The sequence below is a fragment of the Accipiter gentilis genome, chromosome 16 (assembly GCF_929443795.1).
Source record: "Accipiter gentilis chromosome 16, bAccGen1.1, whole genome shotgun sequence".
Lineage (NCBI taxonomy): Eukaryota > Metazoa > Chordata > Aves > Accipitriformes > Accipitridae > Astur > Astur gentilis.
In genome coordinates this window covers 8025920-8038771 of record NC_064895.1, presented here as the reverse complement: position 1 = coordinate 8038771, position 12852 = coordinate 8025920, and the positions used below count along the sequence as shown (strand labels likewise).

The window sequence follows — 12852 nt, the reverse complement described above, 5'->3', positions numbered from 1 at the left end:
TTTTGGCCTGCTTTAGAAGCTTAACTTAGGGTGAGATGAATCATGCCCTAGAAGTATGTCAAAATTGTTCTCCTTCCCATTTGGTTGAGAAAGAACTGCAGGATTTCTGAAGCCGGAGTAAATGATGTATAAGTCAATAGTATTAAATGTCAGGAGTCTACAGGAGTAAGGACCCTCATATGAAACAGGCAATCAAAGATTAACACAAAGATATGCGCTAGACTGATCAATCATACAGCACCCTGATTAGGAAGAAGATGGGGGATTAGTCAACAGAAATGAGGAACTAAAAAGTAAAAAAAACAAGAATAAAATCACAACCAGACTACAAAGAAACTAAACTGCTTTCAAAAACTTCAGCTATTTATGGCCTTAGGACTAGGAAAAAAAAAAAATAATGCTAAAAGCAAGGAAAGATCTGTCCTTGCTCCTAAATTTTGGGTGCCTACTGGAGTCCTCTGAAAGTAAGTAACAAAGATTGCTAGGTAATGAATGGATAGAGGTAGATGGCTTTAATATTTTCAGAAGGAAATCCTGTCCTCCTGACTTAGTTGCCAAACTGTAGATGGCCAAAATGGGTTGACTGGATACCATCAGTAATGTAAAACCATATGATGTCCCATTCTCCCTTAGGGAGAATCACTCTAAACCAAGAAGGAGCATACTATGGAAGATAGAAATTGGGAAGACTTTTATAAAAGTTTTGAGATAGTCGGTTACATTCAGTGTAGACAAGCTCTGTAGTTACAGCTGTGCTCGTGATTAATGCCTCTACAGACGGCTGGGACATATCTGTCTGTCTGTCCCCTGGTGTTGTGTTCCATTACTTGAAGATTTGAGTTCAAATCCATGGACTGAACATAACATTAGTGAAAAAGCTACAAACTATTAAGTCTTTCTCAGTTGTATTTTTTTCTTGCTGTTGCACATGTATAAAGTTAAATATTCATTGGAGAGAAATCTGAATCTGGGTGGATACTCTAATCACTGGGCTATGGTGATGAGCTCTCTCTGTGTATTATATATACCCCAATGACTATGTAATTATTTTGTATGAACAGCCTCAGTCTAAAGGACTTCTAGAGGCATTCATTCCTGAAAAAACACAGGAAGGGCTTTTCTTGAGAAGTAAAATAATTGCCCCAAGTCAAGGCAGAGTAGAGATGATGATATCCTTTAAGGTAGCTCTAACTGCGGGGCCATTCATTATTCTAGACTCTCCTACCTGCTCACTGTCCCAAGGAGCTTCAAGTTACAATCTCTCTGTTACTGAAAAATCTCTGGCTCCAGGCCCTTATTTGTAAAATGGGTTTAATATTTCCTAGTGAGGTTTCAGAACTTTGGTGGGGATTAATTAATGTTTGCACAGTATCTCACCAGAATGAAAATGCTGAATAGTCACTAAATAATATTAATACAATGATCCACTGCTTTAATTGGGAAAAGGTATCAAGGGATGGGACTGATCTCAACTCTTTAACATTATTGATTCTATAAAAGACCTCATTAGTTTAAACAGGCAGAAATGCAATAGATTCCTTTAAAAAAAGCTTATCCAAGCATTCGTAGTCTGTCCTCAAGAACAATATTTCATAGCTTTTCCATTACCGTTTATTTGTTAACAGAGTTCAGGGTGATAAGTATTGTCATGGTTACAAGATTCACACTCACACCAAAACCTCCTATTTTGTTCACTAGGAATATCTCAACTAAGCAACCTGATAAAGGTAGCAGGGTTTGGTGGTAGGAGCAGGAGATAGGACATGCATGGTCTTAGGCAGCTCACTCTAAGCCTCAGGGAAACTGGAATTCTTCCAATTCCAAGCTTACTTCTAGCTGGTGGTTTTAAAATCTGAACAATGTTAATGTATGAGAAAATAAACATTTTATGAAACTACTCTTTTCTATGCAAACTGGAAACTTCTCACAGTCTTATTTACTTTAGGCATGCATAGGGTAAAGCAACAATTTGCTTTGTGCATCAAAACCAGATAGTACAATCTTAATAAGAAACATATGCAAAATATGCCATCTTTAAATGGCATTCAAGTAGTAAATGAAACACGTGAACAGGGAAGATGGGATGAACTTTTCTTTAAATATAGATTTTAATATGTAGTACATGCACAGAGCAAAGAGGCAAAAATAGATTACTGAAAAATTATTTCAAATCCTTTTTATAGGTAAGGAAAGCATTTATTTTGGACAAGTTTAACACTTAGCTTCTAATGTTAAGCAAAGAAAGAGAACTCACACTAAAGGCTTTTGTTTCAGTAAATTACTGTTTTCTCTTCAGGAAAGGATATTGAGTTGATGTTAAAAAAAAAAAGGTTAAAACCTATAAAACAGGCTGCAGTTACTAATAATGCTGTTACCCTGCCCCAGTTGCAAAGTAAACTGTAAGGGAGTTTAAGGGCAGGTTACAAAACTGCATTTTTATTTCACAGTTGTTGCAGTTGTGCTTTTGATTAATTGGTACGGTTCAAGTGTCAGGCAGTAACTCATGGTTATTCAATCACTGTTGATTGCATGATCATGCCTTTGGGACTTCTGTGTTGAAAGGAAGAAAGTATGTAGCCATTCTTGAAATGAAAAAAAAAGGCCTGACTTTCCTGTCTGTCTGTCTTTCTACCCAATTATTCAGCCGCCTTCTGTGCAGTCAGTGTCGGAACACTTTGCGCTTTTCATGGGTTTTAGCTTCATACAACAGGCACGACAGGAAATTTTCCCAAGGCCAGACAAGGGGTTGGCAGTGGGCGCTTGGCTCTCCTCTGTGGCAGCTCCATGCCTCGGTCCACCTTCCTCCAGAGCATCCAGGGATGGTTAAATAGCTGTAGACTTTGACTGGAGCTGGTGGGACTTCAGTCAGACACAGAATAAACTGCTACAGTGACACTGTACTTAGCAGGCACAGTAACAGATACTTTATTTTGAATTCTTAGATGGGCATTATCCCAGAGGCTGAATGTTTTCCGTGCTTTCTGACACTAGCCCTCAGAGGTACAGCAGTTACTTTTATTCTTGTGCTATGGGGAACTGAGGTAGGGAGTCTACTAGAGGTATTCACAAAGGTTAACTTGAACCCAGCAAGGCAACATCAAGCCTCTCAGTGGCCACTGTCATCACTTCCCATGGCCTTATCCTGGACCACACAAAAAATTTGTGGCTGGACAGGAAATCTTGACTGCAGATTTCCCAAGTTTATCCTCTATGCACAGGGCTATCTTCCTTCCATATAATAAAAATATGTAGACACGTGGTTTGGTATGTAGAGAGAAAAGTCTTTTAAACTTACAGGAGGTTTTTAAATACGAGATGCCCTTGTATGTCTGTGTCACCATCTTACTTGCTTATTTTGACTAGCTGAACAGATACTGCAAAAAATAACCTTTTTTTTTTTATGATTCTGTCATACCTCTAAATAATTCTACTTCAAATCCTTCCTTGTCCTGTACCCAGAAACTGTAGTATAGAAGTTTACTGATGTGATAATCGAGACCACAGAAGATGTTAATGAAATAATGGGGAATGTTTTTCAGAAAATAAATTTTGAACTTTAAATTCCTTTTAGTTATGCTTGAGAACTTATTCTGTGAATTACTTTCAGTCATAGGACAAAATCATATCATATGGCCTGAGCATCATATAGAAAAATGCTAACTATCCTGCTTTTTAATTATAGGCTGTTGGCACCAAACACTTACTAAAAATTAAACACCTCCTAATGTCAGCTAACTCTGCAGAAATCCCATTAGGCCCAAGGTCAATTCACAAACAGGAGAAGATATTTGTAAGGATGTAAAATTGATCAAATAGGTTATTTGTTATTAATTATTCATCCATTTCTACTACAGACTACAAGGGGTTTACACATTCACTACTTTGCCAACAAGCAAATATTTTTGTTCTAAATGATTTGTGCATTCTGACAGGGCTGTCCAGCTGAGGAGGCTCCTAAATTCAGTTCCAGAGGGAATATGGTTTTTTCCAAATTGGAAAGCTTCATCCCATTGTTAGACCACATCTGGACTACTGTTTCCAATGTCTGCAGTGGAACGAATGAAAGACCTTCCTGAGGAAAAGAGAGAGAGAGAAGAAGTGGGGAGGAGGTGAAACAGCTTGAGTGAAGTTTCACACTTGGGATGTGGGGTGTTAGCACAGGAGCGATGTTTTTCCTCCCTCATGCCCCACTGCCCTCTGTAACACCTGGGTGCACAGTTGATCCACATTTTCTTTCCCATAGAGAGTGCAACGGCTGCAACGGAGATGGCAGACTGACTTATCTGGCTGCTTCGCCATGCCTGCCTTCTTCACTGTGTGTCTTCACTGTATTGTCTCCTTTCAATAGGATAAAATGTGCAGCCTTTTACATGTATTCCCGTGACGGGCAGCTTAAACGATGTGCTCTCTGTTTCCTCAGAAAAAAGTTACTGTGCTTTACCTCCACATTCATTATAGGCTGCTAAGGCTCTATGGAGGGCAGGACAATTCGTATTGGCACAGCCAGGGTGGTGGCGGTACTTACAGCACGGACATACACGACCACGGCTGTCTCACAGTGCTGGCCACATAGGTCGCTGATTCAGTCTGTCTTCCTAAGGGGATTTGCACTAGTGTAACTCGGGCAGCAGGATAAACGCCAGCAAATACTGCTAATACAGTTCAGGCTTTCACTGGTGAGTTCAGTTGTCCCCTTTTGTCGTGAACTTCTTGTGCAATTCTGTTGGGTTTTTCCCATCTTTTTACAAAGTCACTTCTCTTCATAAATAATGAGATGGCAGCATATTAAGATGCCCTGTCTCAACCTTGCCAAGGGTGTGGGTACTCACGCCACCACCTCGACCTGGGAGCAGGGTTCACGGTTTGACCCTTCACTGCCGCGTGGAAAATCTGGGTGCTCATGGTTGCGGGAAAATGCAATTAATATGTGCGATGTTTCTCACGGACCCAAAACAGAGCTCAGCCAGGCAGAAAAGAGATGGCACCCTGATTTGAAAAATTCCCAGTCTGCAGGATACGGAAAGAGGGAGATTTTCTGCCTGTTACTATAGCAACAGGTTTAAAAGGGAACTTGTCACCAGGCTGCTGTTTCTTCCTGCACCCTATAGGAAAATCAGGAGGAGACCTCCTCCGTCTCAGTGGGTTGAGCTGAGCAGAAAAGTTCACAATACAATGACAAAGCAGCAAGAGGCAGCGCCAAGGGTGTACAGCTGAGCAGATAATGATGAACTCCAAAAAGTGAAAGAAACAATTGTTTTGGGTCAGACCAAGGCTGAAACTCTGAAATTTTTGGTGAATCAAAAGGCTGCAAAGAACTGATGCTGAAGCAAACAGAAAATCGAGTCATTTTCTTCAGTTCTGACAATTTAAAAGCTATATTGAATGGGTTTTTTTTAAAAAAAAAGTAAAGGGGATTTTCAAATAGTAAGGTATTTTAAATTGAACAGTCGTATGTTCTGTGGCAATAATCAATGCTTGTGAAAATTAATGCTCAGATTATTTCTTTCCCAGAAGAGCAGTCTATAAAATAAGTAAAATCTTTAAAATATATCTATGTTTTAAAGAAACAATAAAAGGCAATTTAGAAGGAATGTATGATAAATAGTTTTGCTTAGATATAGAAACATTAGTTCTTGCAGCCCCCTCAGTATTACAGAGGATGGTAAACTTCCTTCATGATATGTCATCATAACAAAAGGGCAAATTCAGAAGAATTCCAGAAGCACTAAGCAAAAAAAAATTCATTCAAGGAGGAAGTTCATAAATATCAGCATTATTTCTTTTGTTTGATTTTTCATTTAAGAATCAATTATAAGTATTTCTTATTAGAAAAGAAACCTTGGAGAGTTTGTAGTTCCATTCAGCTGAATAGTTGGTCCAAGTGGTTTGGATCTATGGGATTAAACCTTAGCCCCTGCACTATCAATGGCAGTATTTCAGCAGAGCTGGTTTCACCCTTTCATGCCATCATCTTCCTGGCTGGGGACCCTTCCAGACTTCTAACACATTTATTCCAGTCCAGCATGAATTGTGCTTTCTGTAAAACACAGCCCTGATTAGAGGTGATCCTCCTCAAGTGACACCAGGATTCATAGGTGAACTGACCAAGAGCTTTTCTGAGCAAATGTTTAGAATTAACCCTGACCTCAGTGAGGTTAATGGGAGATTTGTCATTGCCATCAATGGGACAAGGATTTCCCTTCTACTTCTAGAGTCCTGTGTAGATTCCTGTGTATATCTTGGAGCTGTACAACCCAATTACTTTGGCTTTCTTTAATTGCTGAGAAAATTGTTGCAGTTTTAATGACACCAAGGGAAACTGATGGTCTCCTGCATTTGACCTAGCAACTGCAAGCAGCAAAATTTTCTCCTTTAGGAAAAGTCCATAAAGCCAGGCACAATAAGAAACAAAAGAAGTTTAATGTGCTGGGCTTGCTTTTCTGGTCTGTATTTGGAAGCATTATAACCAATTTTCTTATAACCACTTGTTCAATGATATTCACTTAGTGGAGCCCCGGCTGACTCCTTACAGCTGTATTTCTCCAGAAGAAAGCTTACATGTTAGTTAATTTAGGTCAATCTAATCCTGGTACTTTATATTTTTTTCAAAAGCTTCACTGATCATACAGATTCTGTGGCAAAATGTTAGTCATAAATCATTTTGTGGACTTACCTCTGTCACAGAACTGTTGAAAAGGTGAATAGTGGCAATGTACTTCAAACTTGAAAAGCACTGTGAAGGTCTGTGTGCTACATACCAATCAATAATAGGATGTCGTACACTTCAAGTCAATGGAAATTTTTGCACCATCCTGAGGACTCCCTGCATCCCTCCACTCCAAACTTTGGAGCTTCTTGCAAATCCTATATTGCCTCTCATGGATTTCTGTCCTGTCCTTTGTCATGGCATGGGCACAATATTGTGCCTCTCATCCTCCCCATACAGTCCAAGTGCCCATTCTTCCCCCCATGAGATGTGGGATGTCATCATCCCTCAAATCCTGTTTCCACATTTCTCCTTTTTTCACATATGGCACGCCCTGTTCTCCATGCCAGGCAGTCAGTGTTTTAACAGTCAGTGCTTTAACAGGGTCCTGGTCACAGCTTTCCCCAGTGATCACAGTGCTCTGTGCTTTTCTTCCTCCCAGTATACTGGGCTATGTGTCCCCCGAAATTCAATACCCCCACCTCCCACCCTGCCACCTCAAAGGTCCCATTCTCACTCATCAACGGTTATTCCGCACTCCTTCTACTATATACCCTTTTCTCTGATCATGTTTATTTACCTCAGACCTAAATCCCTTGGGATGTTGGATTGCCAGTCTACTAATCTCTATTTGAAAGACGGATGGAGCTAAAGTCAGAGAATTGTGCTGAACAACATGATTGGGTGCCATCAAATATTTGTTCCACCTGCAGACATCTGCGTCAGTGCTCAAAACTGTGGCTGTACTGAATAAATGGCAGCGCTCCATGTGCTCCTTACTTCTCCCTCTGGGTTTTCTGACTTTGCTCCAAATTGGTTTGTTCTGGTCACTGATGCTGTTTTAGGAAGAGAATTTGCATGTCCATTTTTATCTAAAACGGGAGTTAAAACTGTCTTACCCTCGGTCATTACTTGTCATGTGGTTCCACTGAATTAGCTTGGGCTGTCAAATCATTTTCCATGTTTTAGCATTAGACCTGTGCCTCAGATCACTTAAATTTATATATCGATGGTGTAGTTTTCCGCGTCGGAACTTGTCATCCACAGCTTTTGCTGTAGTCAGCAGAGAGAAATATGTACATAAAGGGTGGTATTCATCTGATGTTTTTTAGATATGTACTTCAGGCTGAGATGAATCATGCCAGTTTCTCACGCTCCAAAATAAAACCATGTCCAGGTGGCATATTTGTAACAATCTTTGGCCCATGTTATTCTTGAAATCATATCTATATATAGGTTGGAGAAGTCCTATTTACGTAGTATGAAACTATGATGGCAACAGTTTAACTGTATGGACTGATCACATCCTCTCGCTCTGTTTAGTCTGCTAGTAGAAGCACGGCCATACGTGCCTACCACAAGGACCGCTCAGCATCCTGAATAGAGAGGTATTTCATTTTCAGGCTTAAGTGTCAGAAAAAGACAGGAATCCACGTGCAGCCCATGGCTAGTGTTTGTCTGACAGCCTCGGGCATTTTGGTGTTTGGCTTTAGGTCCTCAGAACTGCCTACTTCTCTCCTTCGACTGGGTGCATAAAGCACGTTGTTGCAATAGTCCTGAGAGAGCCAATATTACTTATTTTTGAGGGGATGCCACCCCTCAAAGTTCGATATTTCAAGTAAGCAGCATGAGATGTTAGATAGGAATTCACAGATAGGTGAATGCGCTGCATGCAGTGCACATGCATCCACTCACTATAACGGAAAATACACATCATCTTCTAAAGCTGGAGGTTAAAGTCAGGTAGTCAGCCAATTTTGCAATTTTATGTAAATTTTATACAAGGTGTTGTGCTACATAAATAGGTTGGAAATCTCATGAGACCACAATAGCAGCTTAAGGCATTTCCAGAATTTCTTCCTTGCACTTGGCAGGTTAGTCACTCTTCTCAATCTCTGGAAATATTCATTTTCAAGGTTAAAATAAAACAGAGAAAAATACTATAAGAAGTTAATGAAGAAACAGTGCTCATCTAATGCTACTTACTGCAGTCCTTGGGCAGACATATCTCCAGCAAAAACATTTTATTTATGCATTTTAATATTTAATATATACTTATTTGATTAATGTATTTGTTTTTACACTATTTAATATTTGTATTAGTTATAGGTTAGACTGTGGGTATATTTTGTTCATAATACATTGCAGCACCAATTGAACTGAGTGAAACAGCACAATGCAGCAGTCTGGTTTTCTATACCACATCTTTTTGAAAGTTAGATTAGGTACCTCTTTTCAGCAATGCATTTTCCTGGTTACACTACGCAAAAGAGCTGTTTCTTCTCCAATGAAAACAGCACAAATGTTTCAGTGGGTAAGCAGTTTACCAAGGGGCTTATAAGGTTAAAGCAATTTAAATTAATGTCTCAATAGAAAAAGAAGTGCTTTGTGAAAAATAAATAAATAAATAAATAAATTAATAGGTATAAGCAAAAATCAGGCACCATTTAGTAGTTCCAGGACTTATAATTATGCTCCAAAAGCTTGCTTTCAATATGTAACACACAGAAAGATTTGTACAAAAAGATTTGTGGAGACAAGCACTCCTTTTGAATGTCAAAGAGGTTTCCAGTGTTTTTACACTGATTCTCTTTAGCAAAGAGCAGTGTTCCAGGAACTCTAGAGATGCACAGCCCTTATTTTTCATTGCTTAAAGGTTTTTAGCCCTTTTGCCTGACAACATTAATGCTAATTCTAATTCATTATTTCAAACAATATTCTTGGTCCTTGAACATCTCTTTCTTCCCTGGATGCGGACTGGCACAAGAAAGAAGCTTGACTGCTCTAAAAATTGTGGCCAGTCCCTGAAGACAGACAAACCAACATCTGCTTGGAGTAAGAGAGCAACTCTTTTAGCATCAGAAAGTCCAAAAGCAGGAAAAGACATGACATAGCTGGGAAAGAGTTGAAATATACAGGAAGGGATGCAGAAGTCCTTCCATCTGTCAAGGTTAAAGGTTGACTTATATCTGTACAGCAGTCTCGGAAAAGAAGAGCTTTAAGGGATTTTCAGGATTTCAGAATTACTGGATTCTCTCTGACATAACAGCCTATGTCTTGGTCTAGGTCCCTCCACAGTCTTTATGTATTATCTGACTATCCACTGAAGTCAATAGAAAGATTCCATTTTGCTTTGATGAAACCTAAAAAACCCACCATTCTTGTGCTTACATATAATATATTTTTTCTCTGTTCCTATTCCTCTGTCTGCTTGGGGTTACGTTTATTTGTTCTTCTGTCTCCCTTCAGTTCTTTGGTCCTGATGGTGGCACTTTCTTTAAGGCACTAGACATTAGTATCCTCAATTACTTTTATATTTTTATAGTGATTGCCCTAAGAAAACATAGGAACTGCTGCAGGGGAAAAAAAAAAAAAAAAAAAGAAAAAGAAAAAAGCAGAATAAAAATATTTTATTCTAGATATCATTATCTTCAAGACATGGACTAAAATTCCAGCCCAATCTGTCATTATTGGATAAAACTGGCATTCTTTTGTTATACAAAAATCTTAAATTTCTTTTTAAAGGATTGGAAAAATAAAATCAATACTGTAACTTTATGAAATTTTATGAATCAGCTGAGCTGTGGACATTGGCCATAGACACAATTTTAGCCCCTTGCAAATGCTAGAAAAGCATGTTAGCTTAATTGAATTTCAAGCTAGCACATTTTTCTTTGCATTTCTGGCAGGCTAAGAGCTAGCACGTGGTTAATTACATTGGTCTGGTACCACACAGTAATTCATTCAGCCATAGCTCAACTCTTTCTTCAAGCACTGAAACAGGCCTCCTGAACAAAGTTGACTGAATAATACAAAGCACAGATGATCTGATAAAGTTATATATTATAATGCAAAATTTTGAAGATTTTCAGAGGGTTTGTAAGAAGAAGTAATGGTGCCTAGGACATTGAACAGGATTGATGTCCCAAGCAGAGCCCAAACCTAATTGGGGTGATAAATTTAGATGACGCACGTGTAAGTAATTTGGGACTTTATCTAGTATCAGTTGCTGTCTATGGCAGATTTAAGAGGGGAAAATTACTTTTGGAAAATGCCACCTTCTTAATTCAGTTTTTAATTATTTTGGTTATGATTATTAAATGCTTACGGCAGTTTCTAACTACTGTGTTTCAAACAAAAAAAATTCAGACATTCCATGAGGCACATAAAATGCTATAAGGCTGTGAAAGCAACATACAGAAAATTGTATTTTTCCATAGTTGCACTGAGCTAGAATCATAGGGACTCATGAGGGATGGAAACGCTGTTGTCAGATTATCCTTTGCAGTGCAATCAAATCATGATGTCTCATATTCCTGGGGATGCAACAGGATGAAAATGTTTGAAGCCTTTTAGGCTATGTTTAATGCTGTGTGAGGCCTAAAGAAATCACCAAGGACTAGCAGTTCTGTGCTAGGGAACTCATTTAAATGAGTTTGTTATTCCTGTCTAACTCTTTCTTTCATTCTGGATCTCTGCCGTGCCCTTCCTCTTTTTTTCTGAATGCATTGGTGAGATATAGCACAAGAGTTATCTCCATCCATAGATGTGCAAGATTGTGACGAAAAGGCTTGGGGTTGACTCATCGTGCTGTCAGTTTGACGGAAAAGCCTCCTTCCACGTCCCTCTGGCTCATACCACTGTGAAAATGAAAATCAGCAAATCCACAAGCACTTCGGAAGATGTTGCCTGTATTCCAGTTTCTTTTCCTGTAAAAGGAGAACAGTGCCTTCCACATCTCACGGGATTGTAAAAACTAACGCAATAATCTCTGTCAGGTGCTTTGGGAACCCTTTATGGGAAGCACAGACTAAGTTCAACACATGGATAATTATTATTCCCCTGATAAAGTTTGGTAATATACTGGGTTAAGTACCATTAATTACAGTGCTACTTATGTGGCTGAATCCCATTGCACTGTTATAATTTACTACCTTGTCTATATATAGCTGTACTTTTAATTCGATCATCAAAATTATGTTATTTCAGAGAAAGAGTTATATTTCCTTTCTGTAACTACGTTTATGCAGGGTATTATAACCTAAATAGTACAACAGACTGAGTAATCAACAGTAATAAGTTTTTATTTTAATGTGAAAATAGCCAAGAATTAAGTAAAAGAAAATGTTATAAAAACAAAATAGAAGCAGAAAAGGATATATGCACATACACATCAGTTTCATACCATCATAAAGTCTGGAGGTGACATTTGGACCCTTAAATCCATCTTTGACTTTAGTGTGGAAGGACTGTGCCTAGGATGAAGGATACTTTATTGTTTATTAGTTTAATGCCACATTCATTTTAAAACATTATGTGGAGCTCTGTTGAAATTAGGATGTAATAAAATTATCTAAGCATTTTCCACTATAGGAAATTTAGAGCATTTAGATTATGAGATTGTTGATGCTAAAGACTTGCAACAAATTGCATTCTGTACTGACGGCATCATGACATAACACAACACTTACTAGCTGAATAAAATTAAAGAGATATGACTATTGATCTGTTTCATGACTGTTTCCAGGCATTGGGGTTTCACCAGCAGTGAGAATATGATTTAGGAGAGTTTTGTCATATGCTTAGAAACCCCTTAAATTGCTGTTGGCTACTGTGTTATCTCTACAGGCTGGTCTCCAGCGTCCAGTTCTGTTGTTATATATAATGAGTACGTATTCTCTGGCTTCCATTCTGGTTGAGGCCTTCAGCTTCCTTGTATCGGGCACCTGTGCAAGATTATTTAGATTCTTTAGAGCAAATTTCAGAAAGACTGTGCTAAGTGGGTTGTATAAACACTTATGCATCTGTCTGATCCTCTAAAGGATTGTCTTGCATCCTAGATCTTTGTCTGCTTTTGAAATGTTGCTTAAATAAGCTGAAATTGAAGAGGGAAAGTGAATGTGAAAATCAAATTGAAGCATTTCTGAGTTTTTTAATTTTCTGTTTGTAGCATTTGACAGCTGCAAGAAATTGCATGAGAGAAAAAAAAATCAAAGGCTTGAGTATCAAAATCTTTGCTTACAAGCTACTCTTATTTAGTAATCATGCTTGTTTAATAACCACAACTTGGAGCACATCATCCATAGGAGCAAATAATCGAGTATATAAAAACCCATAGCTTGTACCTAAAGATATTTGTTTTTATC

At 38.5% G+C, this 12852-nt stretch overlaps 1 protein-coding gene across 2 annotated transcripts in view; it reads left to right on the top strand.

The window, feature by feature from the left end:
• The window catches only part of DLGAP2 (DLG associated protein 2), a 478161-nt gene that overhangs the window by 379813 nt on the left and 85496 nt on the right, over positions 1-12852 (top strand). The window lies entirely within an intron of this gene.